We start from the raw sequence: 15819 nt of genomic DNA, 5'->3' as shown, positions 1-15819 counted from the left end.
TCTACCAGGACATTTTATAGCACTTCATGCTTCCCTATGCTGACAAGCTTTCTGGAGATGGAAATGTCATTCTCCAGCAGGACTTGGCCCCTGTCCACACTGCCAAAAGTACCAATACCTGGTGTACAAACAACAGTATCACTGGGCTTGATTGGCAGCAAACTCGCCTGACCTTAACCCCATAGAGAATCTATAGGATATTGTCAAGAGGAAGATGGGAGACACCAGATCCAACAATGCAGACGAGCTGAAGGCTTCTATCAAAGCAACCTGGGCTTCCATAACCCCTCAGCAGTGCCACAGGCTGATCACCTCCATGCCACGCCACATTGATGCAGGAATTGATGCTGAAGGACCAAGTATTGAGGGCATTTACTGATCATACATTTCAGGAGGACAACATTTCGGATTTTAAAATCATTTTTCAAGCTGGTGTTATAAAGTATTCTAATTTACTGAGATAATGACTTTTGGGTTTTCATTGGCTGTAAGTCATAATTATCAACATTAACAGAAATAAATACATAGATAACTCTGTGTGTAATGACTCTATAGAATATATGAGTTTCACTTTTTGTATTGAAGAACTGAAATAAAATAACTTTTTGATGATATTCTAATTTTGTGAGAAGCGCCTGTATATTATGCAGCTAGTGGTCTGATTCATACTATGCAGCATGCCCTCTAGTGGTCTGATTCATACTATGCAGCATGCCCTCTAGTGGTCAGATTTATGTTGCCCTCTAGTGGTCGGATTTATGTTGCCCTCTAGCGGTCTGATTTATGTTGCCCTCCAGCCGTCTGATTTATGTTGCCCTCTAGCGGTCTGATTTATGTTGCCCTCTAGCGGTCTGATTTATGTTGCCCTCTAGCGGTCTGATTTATGTTGCCCTCTAGTAGTCGGATTTATGCTGCCCTCTAGTGGTCTGATTTATGCTGCCCTCTAGTGGTCTGATTTATGCTGCCCTCTAGTAGTCGGATTTATGTTGCCCTCTAGTGGTCGGATTTATGCTGCCCTCTAGTAGTCGGATTTATGCTGCCCTCTAGTGGTCGGATTTATGCTGCCCTCTAGCGGTCTGATTTATGTTGCCCTCTAGTGGTCTGATTTATGCTGCCCTCTAGTGGTCGGATTTATGCTGCCCTCTAGTGGTCTGATTTATGCTGCCCTCTAGTGGTCTGATTTATGTTGCCCTCTAGTGGTCTGATTTATGCTGCCCTCTAGTGGTCTGATTTATGTTGCCCTCTAGTGGTCGGATTTATGCTGCCCTCTAGTGGTCTGATTTATGTTGCCCTCTAGTGGTCGGATTTATGCTGCCCTCTAGTGGTCGGATTTATGCTGCCCTCTAGTGGTCGGATTTATGCTGCCCTCTAGTGGTCTGACCCTGCAGACATTTGTTGCTCTCCTCCATTTACCGCCTCTTCTATCTGAAGGTTATATATATAAGGAGAGGATAGCGAACAGGCGACTGCAGGTTACACTGCAGATAGTCTAATTATAGACACAAGTGGATCTTCATGGGAGCCGTATGCACAAAATGGATGGAGATTTTTAATCAAGATTATCAGCAACATTTTGGCTGCAGAAAGGTCTCCATGCACTGTAACCTTATTGTCAGGACAATGGCGTCTAAGGCTACTCTCACATTTCCAGCCAGGAAAGAGACAGAGAAGACATTTCCTGCCGGACGTGCGCAGACGGGAAAGCTGGATACAACGCACAGAAGAACGTTCCCTTGAACATTTTTCCCAGATGACGGTCCGCCAAAACCCGACGCACCGTGTGGCCATACGTCACAATACAAGTCTATGCGGGCACATTTGCAGGATGCGTTTTTTTTATCAAAACGACGCATTGTGATGGGGAGTGCCCGACGGAAAGGTGAAACTTTTTATAATTCCTCTCCGTTCTCCAGCACAGAGGGATTTCTAATCTTATAGTTTACAGATCACTGTCTAAGTTATCGGCCACTTCTGCAGTCTATCAGAGGTGGCCGGTCTACTAATCGAAAACTGTGTGTTTGCTATAGAGCTTGTAAGCGCTGCTCTGATGCTGCAGCTTGAGCAGAGGCTCTGCCCCGTCTCCTCCCAAACTATTAATCTTCAGGAGCGCAGGGAGGCAGAGGAGAGGGCTGAAGAAAACAGAGCAGACAAGCCCTGGAAGGCCATGTCCCAAACAGCGTGTAATACCACCTATGGCCACTAGATGTCTCCCGTCTGTATTTCCTGCAGGTAGAGGCCAATTAATGTAATCACTGCTATTAATGTCTGATAATTAATCTGGCCTTTGTGCTTGAAGTTATCACCATTTCCAAGATCTCTACTTGCTGTCAGTGAATTGAAAAACCCTTCTTTACCTTCATAGCTTGAAGCTAGTCTGGTTGGAGGAGCCATCGGGACCCGGCTGTCCGCTGTGTGCCCCTAGAACTCTGTCCCTGTCTCAGGATGACATAATATGATGATTTTTTAGATTTTTTTTTTCAATTAACTCATCATTATTGATATGAATATGGTTTTCGCAGTCCCGTGCTCTTCCACCAGGGGCACTGCAGATAACCATAAAGGTTATATAGAACTTCACAGGAAAGTGTTAATCCCCTGATTGTGGTTACATAGGACAGGCGATTATTGGCAGCTCAGTACAGATACTTGTATCCGCTGTCACTAAACATCAGCCATCAGTCTGGTCATAAGGACGGGACCTGAATGAATGATTTAGAGATGCTGCATCAGTGTGAAGGATGAACTCAAAAACCAGAGCTGAAATCCCCAGTGTATCATCTGCTGCAGCATTTGGAAAAAGTTAGTAATCAGGAGGAATCGGGAGGCGATGATTGCCCCTGGTGAAGGGCTGATCAATGGGACGGGGTGCACAAATCATAGGGCTCCTAAGGTTAACAATCCCTGGATAATATAGTTCCTAACATACCAAAACAGAAGTAAAAAAAGAAGGTGTAGAGCTCAGATAGCGCTGTATATAGTGTACTAGCTATTGAACCCGTTCTACGCCCGGGTGGCGAGCATTTATATTGGTATATGGTCTCCATCCTGGTATGTGCTGCTCCCATCTTGCTCTCCCATCCTGTCATGTGCTGCTCCATCCTGCGCCCCCATCCTGTCATGTGCTGCTCCACCGTGTCATGTGCTGCTCCATCCTGCATCCCCATCCTGTCATGTGCTGCTCCACCGTGTCATGTGCTGCTCCATCCTGCATCCCCATCCTGTCATGTGCTGCTCCACCGTGTCATGTGCTGCTCCATCCTGCATCCCCATCCTGTCATGTGCTCCCTTCCTGCGCCCCCATCCTATCACGTGCTGCTCCATCCTGCGCCCCCTGTTGTGATTTTGCTTTTTGCTCCCTCTAGTGGTCATTAGTGATTTGACTCTGGAGCGTCTGTCTTTTCCTATATCCTCACCTGGGCCGTTAGTTCAGGGGCGTTGCTATATAAGCTCCCTGGACCTTCAGTTCAATGCCTGGCATCGTTGAAATCAGAGCTAATCTGTTGTGCTCTTGTCCTCTGATCCTGGTTCCTGTTTTTCAAGCTAAGTCTCCTTCCTTGCTTTTTGCTTTTGTTTTGTTTGGTATTTTTGTCCAGCTTGTTCCTATCTGTATCCTGACCTTTGCTGGAAGCTCTAGGGGGCTGGTGTTCTCCCCCCGGACCGTTAGACGGTTCGGGGGTTCTTGAATCTCCAGCGTGGATTTTTATAGGGTTTTTGTTGACCAGATAAGTTATCTTGCTATATTCTGCTATTAGTAAGCTGGCCTCTCTGTGCTGAACCTGGTTCATTTCTGTGTTTGTCATTTCCTCTTACCTCACCGTTATTATTTGTGGGGGGCTTGTATCTTGCTTTGGGGTCCCTTTCTCTGGAGGCAAGAGAGGTCTTTGTTTTCTTCTCCTAGGGGTAGTTAGATTCTCCGGCTGGCGCGAGTCATCTAGCGATCACCGTAGGCATGATCCCCGGCTACTTCTAGTGTTGGCGTTAGGAGTAGCTATTTGGTCAACCCAGTTACCACAGCCCTATGAGCTGGATTTTTGTATCTTGCAGACTTACACGTTCCTCTGAGACCCTGTCCACTGGGGTCACAACAGTATGCCAGGAGTGTATTAAATGTTTAATGCATTGCAGAAGTGGGATTATAAGAAAGAAAATTTTGAGTTTTTTTTTTCCCTCTCATTTTTTTTTTTTTTCTTTTCCCCTTTACCTCAGAGTGGCTATGCTTGCTGCAGACATGAATGTCCAGATCTTGATTACAAGTGTGGACCAGCTTGCCGCTCGTTTGCAGGGTATACAAGATTATGTTACCAGAAATCCTAGGTCTGAACCCAAGATTCCGATTCCTGAACTGTTTTCAGGAGACCGATTTAAGTTTAGGAATTTCAGGAATAATTGTAAATTATTTTTGTCCCTGAAACCTTGTTCGTCTGGAGACTCTGCTCAACAAGTAAAAATTGTTATTTCATTCTTACGGGGTGACCCTCAGGATTGGGCTTTTTCGTTGGCGCCAGGAGATCCGGCATTGGCTGATATTGATGCGTTTTTTCTGGCGCTCGGTTTACTTTATGAGGAACCCAATCTTGTGATTCAGGCAGAGAAAGCCTTGCTGGCTATGTCTCAGGGCCAGGACGAGGCTGAGGTGTATTGCCAAACATTTCGGAAATGGTCCGTGCTGACACATTGGAACGAGTGTGCACTGGCCGCTAATTTTAGAAATGGCCTTTCTGAGGCCATTAAGAATGTTATGGTGGGTTTTCCCATTCCCACAGGTCTGAATGATACCATGTCCCTGGCTATTCAAATTGACCGGCGGTTGCGGGAGCGCAAAACCGCAAATTCCCTCATGTTGTTGTCTGAACAGACACCTGATGTGATGCAATGTGATAGAAAAACCGCAAATTCCCTCATGGTGTTGTCTGAACAGACACCTGATTTAATGCAATGTGATAGAATCCTGACTAGAAATGAGAGGAAAATTCATAGACGCCGGAATGGCTTGTGCTACTACTGTGGTGATTCTACACATGTTATCTCAGCATGCTCTAAACGTATATCTAAGGTTGTTAGTCCTGTCACCGTTGGTAATTTGCATCCTAAGTTTATTCTATCTGTAACTTTGATTTGCTCACTGTCATCTTATCCTGTCATGGCGTTTGTAGATTCAGGTGCTGCCCTGAGTCTCATGGATCTCTCATTTGCTAAGCGCTGTGGTTTTATTCTTGAGCCGTTGGTAAATCCTATTCCTCTTAGAGGTATTGATGCTACGCCATTAGCAGAAAATAAGCCGCAGTATTGGACACAGGTTACCATGTGCATGACTCCTGAACACCGCGAGGTGATACGTTTTCTCGTTCTACATAAAATGCATGATTTGGTTGTTTTGGGGCTGCCATGGTTACAGACCCATAATCCAGTCCTTGACTGGAAGGCTATGTCAGTCTCAAGTTGGGGCTGTCGTGGTATTCATGAGGATTCCCTGCCTGTGTCTATTGCTTCTTCTACGCCTTCGGAAGTTCCTGAGTATTTGTCTGATTATCAGGATGTCTTCAGTGAGTCTGAGTCCAGTGCACTGCCTCCTCATAGGGAATGTGACTGTGCAATAGATTTGATTCCAGGCAGTAAATTTCCTAAGGGAAGACTGTTTAATCTGTCTGTACCTGAACATACCGCTATGCGTTCATATATCAAGGAGTCTCTGGAGAAAGGACACATCCGTCCGTCTTCTTCCCCTCTTGGTGCGGGATTCTTTTTTGTGGCTAAAAAGGACGGATCTTTGAGGCCTTGTATTGACTATCGGCTTTTAAATAAGATCACTGTCAAATTTCAGTATCCTTTACCGCTGTTGTCTGACTTGTTTGCCCGGATTAAGGGTGCCAAGTGGTTCACCAAGATAGACCTTCGTGGTGCGTACAACCTTGTGCGCATTAAGCAAGGTGATGAATGGAAAACCGCATTCAATACGCCCGAAGGTCATTTTGAGTACTTGGTGATGCCTTTTGGGCTCTCTAATGCCCCTTCAGTTTTTCAGTCCTTTATGCATGACATTTTCCGGAACTATCTGGATAAATTTCTGATCGTTTATCTGGATGATATTCTGTTTTTTTCTGATAATTGGGACTCGCATGTGGAGCAGGTCAGGATGGTCTTTAAAATTTTGCGTGAAAATTCTTTGTTTGTCAAGGGCTCAAAGTGTCTTTTTGGTGTACAGAAGGTTCCCTTTTTGGGGTTCATTTTTTCCCCTTCTGCTGTGGAGATGGACCCAGTCAAGGTCCGAGCTATTCTTGATTGGACTCAGCCCTCGTCAGTTAAGAGTCTTCAGAAGTTCTTGGGTTTCGCTAACTTCTACCGTCGTTTTATCGCTAACTTTTCTAGCATTGTGAAACCTTTGACGGATATGACCAAGAAGGGCTCCGATGTGGTTAATTGGGCTCCTGCTGCCGTGGAGGCTTTCCAGGAGTTGAAACGTCGGTTTACTTCGGCACCTGTTTTGTGCCAGCCTGATGTCTCGCTTCCCTTTCAAGTTGAGGTGGATGCTTCAGAGATTGGAGCAGGGGCCGTTTTGTCGCAGAGAGGCCCTGGTTGCTCTGTTATGAGACCTTGCGCCTTTTTCTCTAGGAAGTTTTCGCCTGCGGAGCGAAATTATGATGTGGGCAATCGGGAGTTGTTGGCCATGAAATGGGCATTTGAGGAGTGGCGTCATTGGCTCGAGGGTGCTAAGCATCGTGTGGTGGTCTTGACTGATCACAAAAATCTGATGTATCTCGAGTCTGCTAAACGCCTGAATTCTAGACAGGCCCGCTGGTCATTGTTTTTCTCCCGATTTGACTTTGTTGTCTCGTATTTACCAGGTTCAAAGAATGTGAAGGCCGATGCTCTTTCTAGGAGCTTTGTGCCTGATGCTCCTGGAGTCGCTGAACCTGTTGGTATTCTTAAGGATGGTATTATCTTGTCAGCTATTTCTCCTGATCTGCGACGTGTGTTGCAGAGATTTCAGGCTGATAGGCCTGATTCTTGTCCACCTGACAGACTGTTTGTGCCTGATAAGTGGACCAGCAGAGTCATTTCCGAGGTTCATTCCTCGGTGTTGGCAGGTCACCCAGGAATTTTTGGCACCAGAGATCTGGTGGCCAGATCCTTTTGGTGGCCTTCCTTGTCTAGGGATGTGCGGTCATTTGTACAGTCCTGTGGGACTTGTGCTCGAGCTAAGCCTTGCTGTTCTCGTGCCAGCGGGTTGCTCTTGCCCTTGCCTGTCCCTAAGAGACCTTGGACACATATCTCCATGGATTTCATTTCTGATCTTCCGGTGTCTCAGGGCATGTCTGTTATCTGGGTGATATGTGATCGCTTCTCCAAGATGGTCCATTTGGTTCCTTTGCCTAAACTGCCTTCCTCTTCCGATCTGGTTCCTGTGTTTTTCCAGAACGTGGTTCGTTTGCACGGCATCCCTGAGAATATTGTGTCAGACAGAGGATCCCAGTTCGTTTCCAGATTCTGGCGATCCTTTTGTAGTAGGATGGGCATTGACTTGTCGTTTTCGTCTGCTTTCCATCCTCAGACTAATGGACAGACGGAGCGAACTAATCAGACTTTGGAGGCTTATTTGAGGTGTTTTGTCTCTGCTGATCAGGACGATTGGGTGACCTTCTTGCCGTTAGCTGAGTTTGCCCTTAATAATCGGGCTAGTTCCGCCACCTTGGTTTCGCCGTTTTTCTGCAACTCTGGTTTCCACCCTCGTTTTTCTTCGGGTCATGTGGAACCTTCTGACTGCCCTGGGGTGGATTCTGTGGTGGATAGGTTGCAGCGGATCTGGAATCTTGTGGTGGACAACTTGAAGTTGTCACAGGAGAGGGCTCAGCGCTTTGCCAACCGCCGCCGCGGTGTGGGTCCCCGACTACGTGTTGGGGATTTGGTGTGGCTTTCTTCCCGCTTTGTTCCTATGAAGGTTTCCTCTCCCAAATTTAAACCTCGTTTTATTGGTCCTTACAAGATATTGGAAATTCTTAATCCTGTATCCTTTCGCCTGGATCTACCTGTGTCGTTTGCTATCCACAACGTGTTTCATAGGTCCTTGTTGCGGCGGTACGTTGTGCCTGTGGTTCCTTCTGCTGAGCCTCCTGCTCCGGTGTTGGTTGAGGGCGAGTTGGAGTACGTGGTGGAGAAGATCTTGGATTCTCGTCTCTCCAGGCGGAGGCTTCAGTACCTGGTCAAGTGGAAGGGCTATGGTCAGGAAGATAATTCCTGGGTGGTCGCCTCTGATGTTCATGCGGCCGATTTAGTTCGTGCCTTTCACGCCGCTCATCCTGATCGCCCTGGTGGTCGTGGTAAGGGTTCGGTGACCCCTCACTAAGGGGGGAGGGTACTGTTGTGATTTTGCTTTTTGCTCCCTCTAGTGGTCATTAGTGATTTGACTCTGGAGCGTCTGTCTTTTCCTATATCCTCACCTGGGCCGTTAGTTCAGGGGCGTTGCTATATAAGCTCCCTGGACCTTCAGTTCAATGCCTGGCATCGTTGAAATCAGAGCTAATCTGTTGTGCTCTTGTCCTCTGATCCTGGTTCCTGTTTTTCAAGCTAAGTCTGCTTCTTTGCTTTTTGCTTTTGTTTTGTTTGGTATTTTTGTCCAGCTTGTTCCTATCTGTATCCTGACCTTTGCTGGAAGCTCTAGGGGGCTGGTGTTCTCCCCCCGGACCGTTAGACGGTTCGGGGGTTCTTGAATCTCCAGCGTGGATTTTTATAGGGTTTTTGTTGACCAGATAAGTTATCTTGCTATATTCTGCTATTAGTAAGCTGGCCTCTCTGTGCTGAACCTGGTTCATTTCTGTGTTTGTCATTTCCTCTTACCTCACCGTTATTATTTGTGGGGGGCTTGTATCTTGCTTTGGGGTCCCTTTCTCTGGAGGCAAGAGAGGTCTTTGTTTTCTTCTCCTAGGGGTAGTTAGATTCTCCGGCTGGCGCGAGTCATCTAGCGATCACCGTAGGCATGATCCCCGGCTACTTCTAGTGTTGGCGTTAGGAGTAGCTATTTGGTCAACCCAGTTACCACAGCCCTATGAGCTGGATTTTTGTATCTTGCAGACTTACACGTTCCTCTGGGACCCTGTCCACTGGGGTCATAACAGCCCCCATCATTGCGGGCGGCTGTGCGGAGTGCGGGCGGCTGTGCGGAGTGCGGGCGGCTGTGCGGAGTGCGGGCGGCTGTGCGGAGTGCGGGCGGCTGTGCGGAGTGCGGGCGGCTGTGCGGAGTGCGGGCGGCTGTGCGGAGTGCGGGCGGCTGTGCGGAGTGCGGGCGGCTGTGCGGAGTGCGGGCGGCTGTGCGGAGTGCGGGCGGCTGTGCGGAGTGCGGGCGGCTGTGCTGAGTGCGGGCGGCTGTGCTGAGTGCGGGCGGCTGTGCTGAGTGCGGGCGGCTGTGCTGAGTGCGGGCGGCTGTGCTGAGTGCGGGCGGCTGTGCTGAGTGCGGGCGGCTGTGCTGAGTGCGGGCGGCTGTGCTGAGTGCGGGCGGCTGTGCTGAGTGCGGGCGGCTGTGCTGAGTGCGGGCGGCTGTGCTGAGTGCGGGCGGCTGTGCTGAGTGCGGGCGGCTGTGCTGAGTGCGGGCGGCTGTGCTGAGTGCGGGCGGCTGTGCTGAGTGCGGGCGGCTGTGCTGAGTGCGGGCGGCTGTGCTGAGTGCGGGCGGCTGTGCTGAGTGCGGGCGGCTGTGCTGAGTGCGGGCGGCTGTGCTGAGTGCGGGCGGCTGTGCGTGGCGCTGCTGGGTGTGGCTGTGGGCGGCGGCTGTGGGCGGCTGTGCTGGGTGCAGCGGCTGTGCGTGGCTGTAGGCGGCTGTGTGTGGCTGTGCTGGGTGCGGCGGCTGTGCGTGGCTGTAGGCGGCTGTGCGTGGCTGTGCTGGGTGCGGCGGCTGTGGACGGCTGTGCTGGGTGCGGTGGCTGTGCTGGGTGCGGCGTGTTGTGAAATTGGATTCTGGGCTCCCCCGGTGGCCACTTGTGGAATTGTACTTGTGTGCATCATCCCCTCTGTTCAGTTTCATGCCGGTCAACAATGTAATCAGAAGCCTTCTGTGCATGTTCCTGCTACTAGACAACTCCTAGCTAAGTTGGACTTTTGTCCTTGTGTGTTTTTGCATTTTGTTCCTGTTCACAGCTGCTGTTTCGTTACTGTGTCTGGAAAGCTCTTGTGAGCGGAAATTGCCACTCTGGTGTTATGAGTTAATGCTAGAGTCTTAAAGTAATTTCTGGATGGTGTTTTGATAGGGTTTTCTGCTGACCATGAAAGTGCCCTTTCTGTCTTCATGCTATCTAGTAAGCGGACCTCGATTTTGCTAAACCTATTTTCATACTACGTTTGTCATTTCATCTAAAATCACCGCCAATATATGTGGGGGCCTCTGTCTGCCTTTTGGGAAAATTTCTCTAGAGGTGAGCCAGGACTGTCTTTTCCTCTGCTAGGATTAGGTAGTTTCCGGCTGGCGCTGGGCATCTAGGGATAAAAAACGTAGGCATGCTACCCGGCCACTTCTAGTTGTGCGGCAGGTTTAGTTCATGGTCAGTATAGTTTCCATCTTCCAAGAGCTAGTTCTCATATATGCTGGGCTATGTTCTCTCGCCATTGAGAATCATGACAGTTTGACCGGACAGAAAAAAGGGTTAAATTACTGGCTGAGAAAGGAGAGAAAAAAGAAGTCTGCTACAATTTTTTATTTTTTTTTTCCTCTAGTTCTGAGTGTGCTCTTAATTGAATCACTTGCTAGTTTGCCTATGCTGCAGCCTTCCTCTCTTTCTCTCCTTCTAATCCTTGAATGGCTCTGTGTTCACCTGTTTCAAATGGATCTTCAGAGTGTAGCTACAGGTTTGAATAATCTCGCCACAAAGGTACAAAATTTGCAAGATTTTGTTGTTCATGCACCTATGTCTGAGCCTAGAATTCCTTTGCCTGAATTCTTCTCGGGGAATAGATCTCACTTTCAAAATTTTAAAAATAATTGCAAATTGTTTTTGTCCCTGAAGTCTCGCTCTGCCGGAGACCCTGCACAGCAGGTCAGGATTGTAATTTCCTTGCTCCGGGGCGACCCTCAGGACTGGGCTTTTGCATTGGCACCAGGGGATCCTGCGTTGCTCAATGTGGATGCGTTTTTTCTGGCCTTGGGGTTGCTTTATGAGGAACCTCATTTAGAGCTTCAGGCGGAAAAGGCCTTGATGTCCTTGTCTCAGGGGCAAGATGAAGCTGAAATATACTGCCAAAAATTCCGCAAATGGTCTGTGCTTACTCAGTGGAATGAGTGCGCCCTGGCGGCGATTTTCAGAGAAGGTCTCTCTGATGCCATTAAGGATGTTATGGTGGGGTTCCCTGTGCCTGCGAGTCTGAATGAGTCCATGACGATGGCTATTCAGATCGATAGGCGTCTGCGGGAGCGCAAACCTGTGCACCATTTGGCGGTGTCTACTGAGAAAACGCCAGAAAATATGCAATGTGATAGAATTCTGTCCAGAAGCGAGCGGCAGAATTTTAGACGAAAAAATGGGTTGTGCTTCTATTGTGGTGATTCAACTCATGTTATATCAGCATGCTTTAAGCGTACTAAGAAGCCTGACAAGTCTGTTTCAATTAGCACTTTACAGTCTAAGTTTATTCTATCTGTGACCCTGATTTGTTCTTTGTCATCTATTACCGCGGACGCCTATGTCGACTCTGGCGCTGCTTTGAGTCTTATGGATTGGTCCTTTGCCAAACGCTGTGGGTATGATTTGGAGCCACTGGAGGCTCCGATACCTCTGAAAGGGATTGACTCCACCCCATTGGCTAGTAATAAACCACAATACTGGACACAAGTGACTATGCGTGTTAATCCGGATCACCAGGAGGTTATTCGCTTTCTGGTGCTGTATAATCTACATGATGTTTTGGTGCTGGGATTGCCATGGCTGCAATCTCATAACCCAGTCCTCGACTGGAGAGCTATGTCTGTGTTAAGCTGGGGATGTAAAGGAACTCATGGGGACGTACCTTTGGTTTCCATTTCATCATCTATTCCCTCTGAGATTCCTGAATTCTTGTCTGACTTTCGTGACGTTTTTGAAGAACCCAAGGTTGGTTCACTACCTCCGCACCGGGAGTGCGATTGTGCCATAGACTTGATTCCGGGTAGTAAATACCCTAAGGGTCGTTTATTTAATCTGTCTGTGCCTGAACACGCGGCTATGCGAGAATATATAAAGGAGTCCTTGGAAAAGGGACATATTCGTCCTTCGTCATCTCCCTTAGGAGCCGGTTTTTTCTTTGTGTCTAAGAAAGACGGCTCTTTGAGGCCGTGTATTGATTATCGACTTTTGAATAAAATCACGGTTAAATATCAATATCCGTTACCACTGCTTACTGATTTGTTTGCTCGTATAAAGGGGGCCAAGTGGTTCTCTAAGATTGATCTCCGTGGGGCGTATAATTTGGTGCGAATCAAGCAGGGGGATGAGTGGAAAACCGCATTTAATACGCCCGAGGGCCATTTTGAGTATTTGGTGATGCCTTTTGGTCTTTCAAATGCCCCTTCAGTCTTCCAGTCCTTTATGCATGACATTTTCCGCGATTATTTGGATAAATTTATGATTGTGTATCTGGATGATATTCTGATTTTTTCGGATGACTGGGACTCTCATGTCCAGCAGGTCAGGAGGGTTTTTCAGGTTTTGCGGTCTAATTCCTTGTGTGTGAAGGGTTCTAAGTGTGTTTTTGGGGTTCAAAAGATTTCCTTCTTGGGATACATTTTTTCCCCCTCTTCCATCGAGATGGATCCTGTCAAGGTTCAGGCTATTGGTGATTGGACGCAACCCTCTTCTCTTAAGAGTCTTCAGAAATTTTTGGGCTTTGCTAACTTTTATCGTCGATTTATTGCTGGTTTTTCTGATGTTGTAAAACCATTGACTGATTTGACTAAGAAGGGTGCTGATGTTGCTGATTGGTCCCCTGATGCTGTGGAGGCCTTTCGGGAGCTCAAGCGCCGCTTTTCTTCCGCCCCAGTGTTGCGTCAGCCTGATGTTGCTCTTCCTTTTCAGGTTGAGGTCGACGCTTCTGAAATCGGAGCTGGGGCGGTGTTGTCGCAGAGAAGTTCCGACTGCTCCGTGATGAGACCTTGTGCCTTTTTTTCCCGTAAATTTTCGCCCGCCGAGCGGAATTATGATATTGGGAATCGGGAGCTTTTGGCCATGAAGTGGGCTTTTGAGGAGTGGCGTCACTGGCTTGAGGGGGCCAGACATCAGGTGGTGGTATTGACTGACCACAAAAATTTAATTTACCTTGAGTCTGCCAGGCGCCTGAATCCTAGACAGGCGCGCTGGTCGTTGTTTTTCTCTCGGTTTAATTTTGTGGTGTCTTTCCTACCGGGTTCTAAGAATGTTAAGGCGGATGCCCTTTCTAGGAGTTTTGAGCCTGACTCCCCTGGTAATTCTGAGCCCACAGGTATCCTTAAAGATGGAGTGATATTGTCTGCCGTTTCTCCAGACCTGCGGCGGGCCTTGCAGGAGTTTCAGGCGGATAGACCTGATCGTTGCCCACCTGGTAGACTGTTTGTTCCTGATGATTGGACCAGTAGAGTCATCTCTGAGGTTCATTCTTCTGCGTTGGCAGGTCATCCTGGAATCTTGGGTACCAGGGATTTGGTGGCAAGGTCCTTCTGGTGGCCTTCCCTGTCACGAGATGTGCGAGGCTTTGTGCAGTCTTGTGACGTTTGTGCTCGGGCCAAGCCTTGTTGTTCTCGGGCTAGTGGATTGTTGTTACCCTTGCCTATCCCGAAGAGGCCTTGGACGCACATCTCGATGGATTTTATTTCGGATCTGCCTGTTTCTCAGAAGATGTCTGTCATCTGGGTGGTGTGTGACCGTTTCTCTAAGATGGTCCATCTGGTTCCCTTGCCTAAGTTGCCTTCTTCTTCCGAGTTGGTTCCTCTGTTTTTTCAAAATGTTGTTCGTTTGCATGGTATTCCGGAGAATATCGTTTCTGACAGAGGGACCCAATTCGTGTCTAGATTTTGGCGGGCATTCTGTGCTAGGATGGGCATAGATTTGTCTTTTTCGTCTGCTTTCCATCCTCAGACTAATGGCCAGACCGAGCGGACTAATCAGACCTTGGAGACATATTTGAGGTGTTTTGTGTCTGCGGATCAGGATGATTGGGTTGCTTTTTTGCCTTTGGCGGAGTTCGCCCTCAATAATCGGGCCAGCTCTGCCACCTTGGTGTCCCCGTTTTTCTGTAATTCGGGGTTTCATCCTCGATTTTCCTCCGGTCAAGTGGAATCTTCGGATTGTCCTGGAGTGGATGCTGTGGTGGAGAGGTTGCATCAGATTTGGGGGCAGGTGGTGGACAATTTGAAGTTGTCCCAGGAGAAGACTCAGCTTTTTGCCAACCGCCGTCGTCGTGTTGGTCCTCGGCTTTGTGTTGGGGACTTGGTGTGGTTGTCTTCTCGTTTTGTCCCTATGAGGGTTTCTTCTCCTAAGTTTAAGCCTCGGTTCATCGGCCCGTACAAGATATTGGAGATTCTTAACCCTGTGTCCTTCCGTTTGGACCTCCCTGCATCCTTTTCGATTCATAATGTTTTTCATCGGTCATTGTTGCGCAGGTATGAGGTACCGGCTGTGCCTTCCGTTGAGCCTCCTGCTCCGGTGTTGGTTGAGGGTGAGTTGGAGTACGTTGTGGAAAAGATCTTGGACTCTCGTGTTTCCAGACGGAAACTCCAGTATCTGGTCAAATGGAAGGGATACGGTCAGGAGGATAATTCTTGGGTCACTGCCTCTGATGTTCATGCCTCCGATCTTGTCCGTGCCTTTCATAGGGCTCATCCTGATCGCCCTGGTGGTTCTGGTGAGGGTTCGGTGCCCCCTCCTTGAGGGGGGGGTACTGTTGTGAAATTGGATTCTGGGCTCCCCCGGTGGCCACTTGTGGAATTGTACTTGTGTGCATCATCCCCTCTGTTCAGTTTCATGCCGGTCAACAATGTAATCAGAAGCCTTCTGTGCATGTTCCTGCTACTAGACAACTCCTAGCTAAGTTGGACTTTTGTCCTTGTGTGTTTTTGCATTTTGTTCCTGTTCACAGCTGCTGTTTCGTTACTGTGTCTGGAAAGCTCTTGTGAGCGGAAATTGCCACTCTGGTGTTATGAGTTAATGCTAGAGTCTTAAAGTAATTTCTGGATGGTGTTTTGATAGGGTTTTCTGCTGACCATGAAAGTGCCCTTTCTGTCTTCATGCTATCTAGTAAGCGGACCTCGATTTTGCTAAACCTATTTTCATACTACGTTTGTCATTTCATCTAAAATCACCGCCAATATATGTGGGGGCCTCTGTCTGCCTTTTGGGAAAATTTCTCTAGAGGTGAGCCAGGACTGTCTTTTCCTCTGCTAGGATTAGGTAGTTTCCGGCTGGCGCTGGGCATCTAGGGATAAAAAACGTAGGCATGCTACCCGGCCACTTCTAGTTGTGCGGCAGGTTTAGTTCATGGTCAGTATAGTTTCCATCTTCCAAGAGCTAGTTCTCATATATGCTGGGCTATGTTCTCTCGCCATTGAGAATCATGACAGCGGCGGCTGTGTGTGGCTGTGGGCGGCTGTGCGTGGCTGTGCTGGGTGCGGCGGCTGTGCTCGGTGCGGCGGCTGTGCTGGGTGCGGCGGCTGTGCGTGGCTGTGCTGGGTGCGGCAGCTGTGCGTGGCTGTGAGCGGCTGTGCGTGGCTGTGCTGGGTGCGGCGGCTGTGGACGGCTGTGCTGAGTGTGGCGGCTGTGCTGGGTGCGGCGGCTGTGGGCGGCTGTGCTGGGTGTGGCGGCTGTGCTGGGTGCGGCGGCTGTGCTGGGTGCGGCGGCT

General features: G+C 48.7%; 1 protein-coding gene across 1 annotated transcript in view; it reads left to right on the top strand.

Moving 5' to 3' along the window:
* MOGAT2 (monoacylglycerol O-acyltransferase 2) overlaps nucleotides 1–15819 on the top strand; it is a 94189-nt gene that overhangs the window by 14521 nt on the left and 63849 nt on the right. The window lies entirely within an intron of this gene.

The sequence above is a fragment of the Ranitomeya variabilis genome, chromosome 3 (genome assembly GCF_051348905.1).
Source record: "Ranitomeya variabilis isolate aRanVar5 chromosome 3, aRanVar5.hap1, whole genome shotgun sequence".
Lineage (NCBI taxonomy): Eukaryota > Metazoa > Chordata > Amphibia > Anura > Dendrobatidae > Ranitomeya > Ranitomeya variabilis.
Note: the sequence above shows the minus strand (reverse complement) of the source record. Positions and strands in the feature narration are given on the sequence as shown.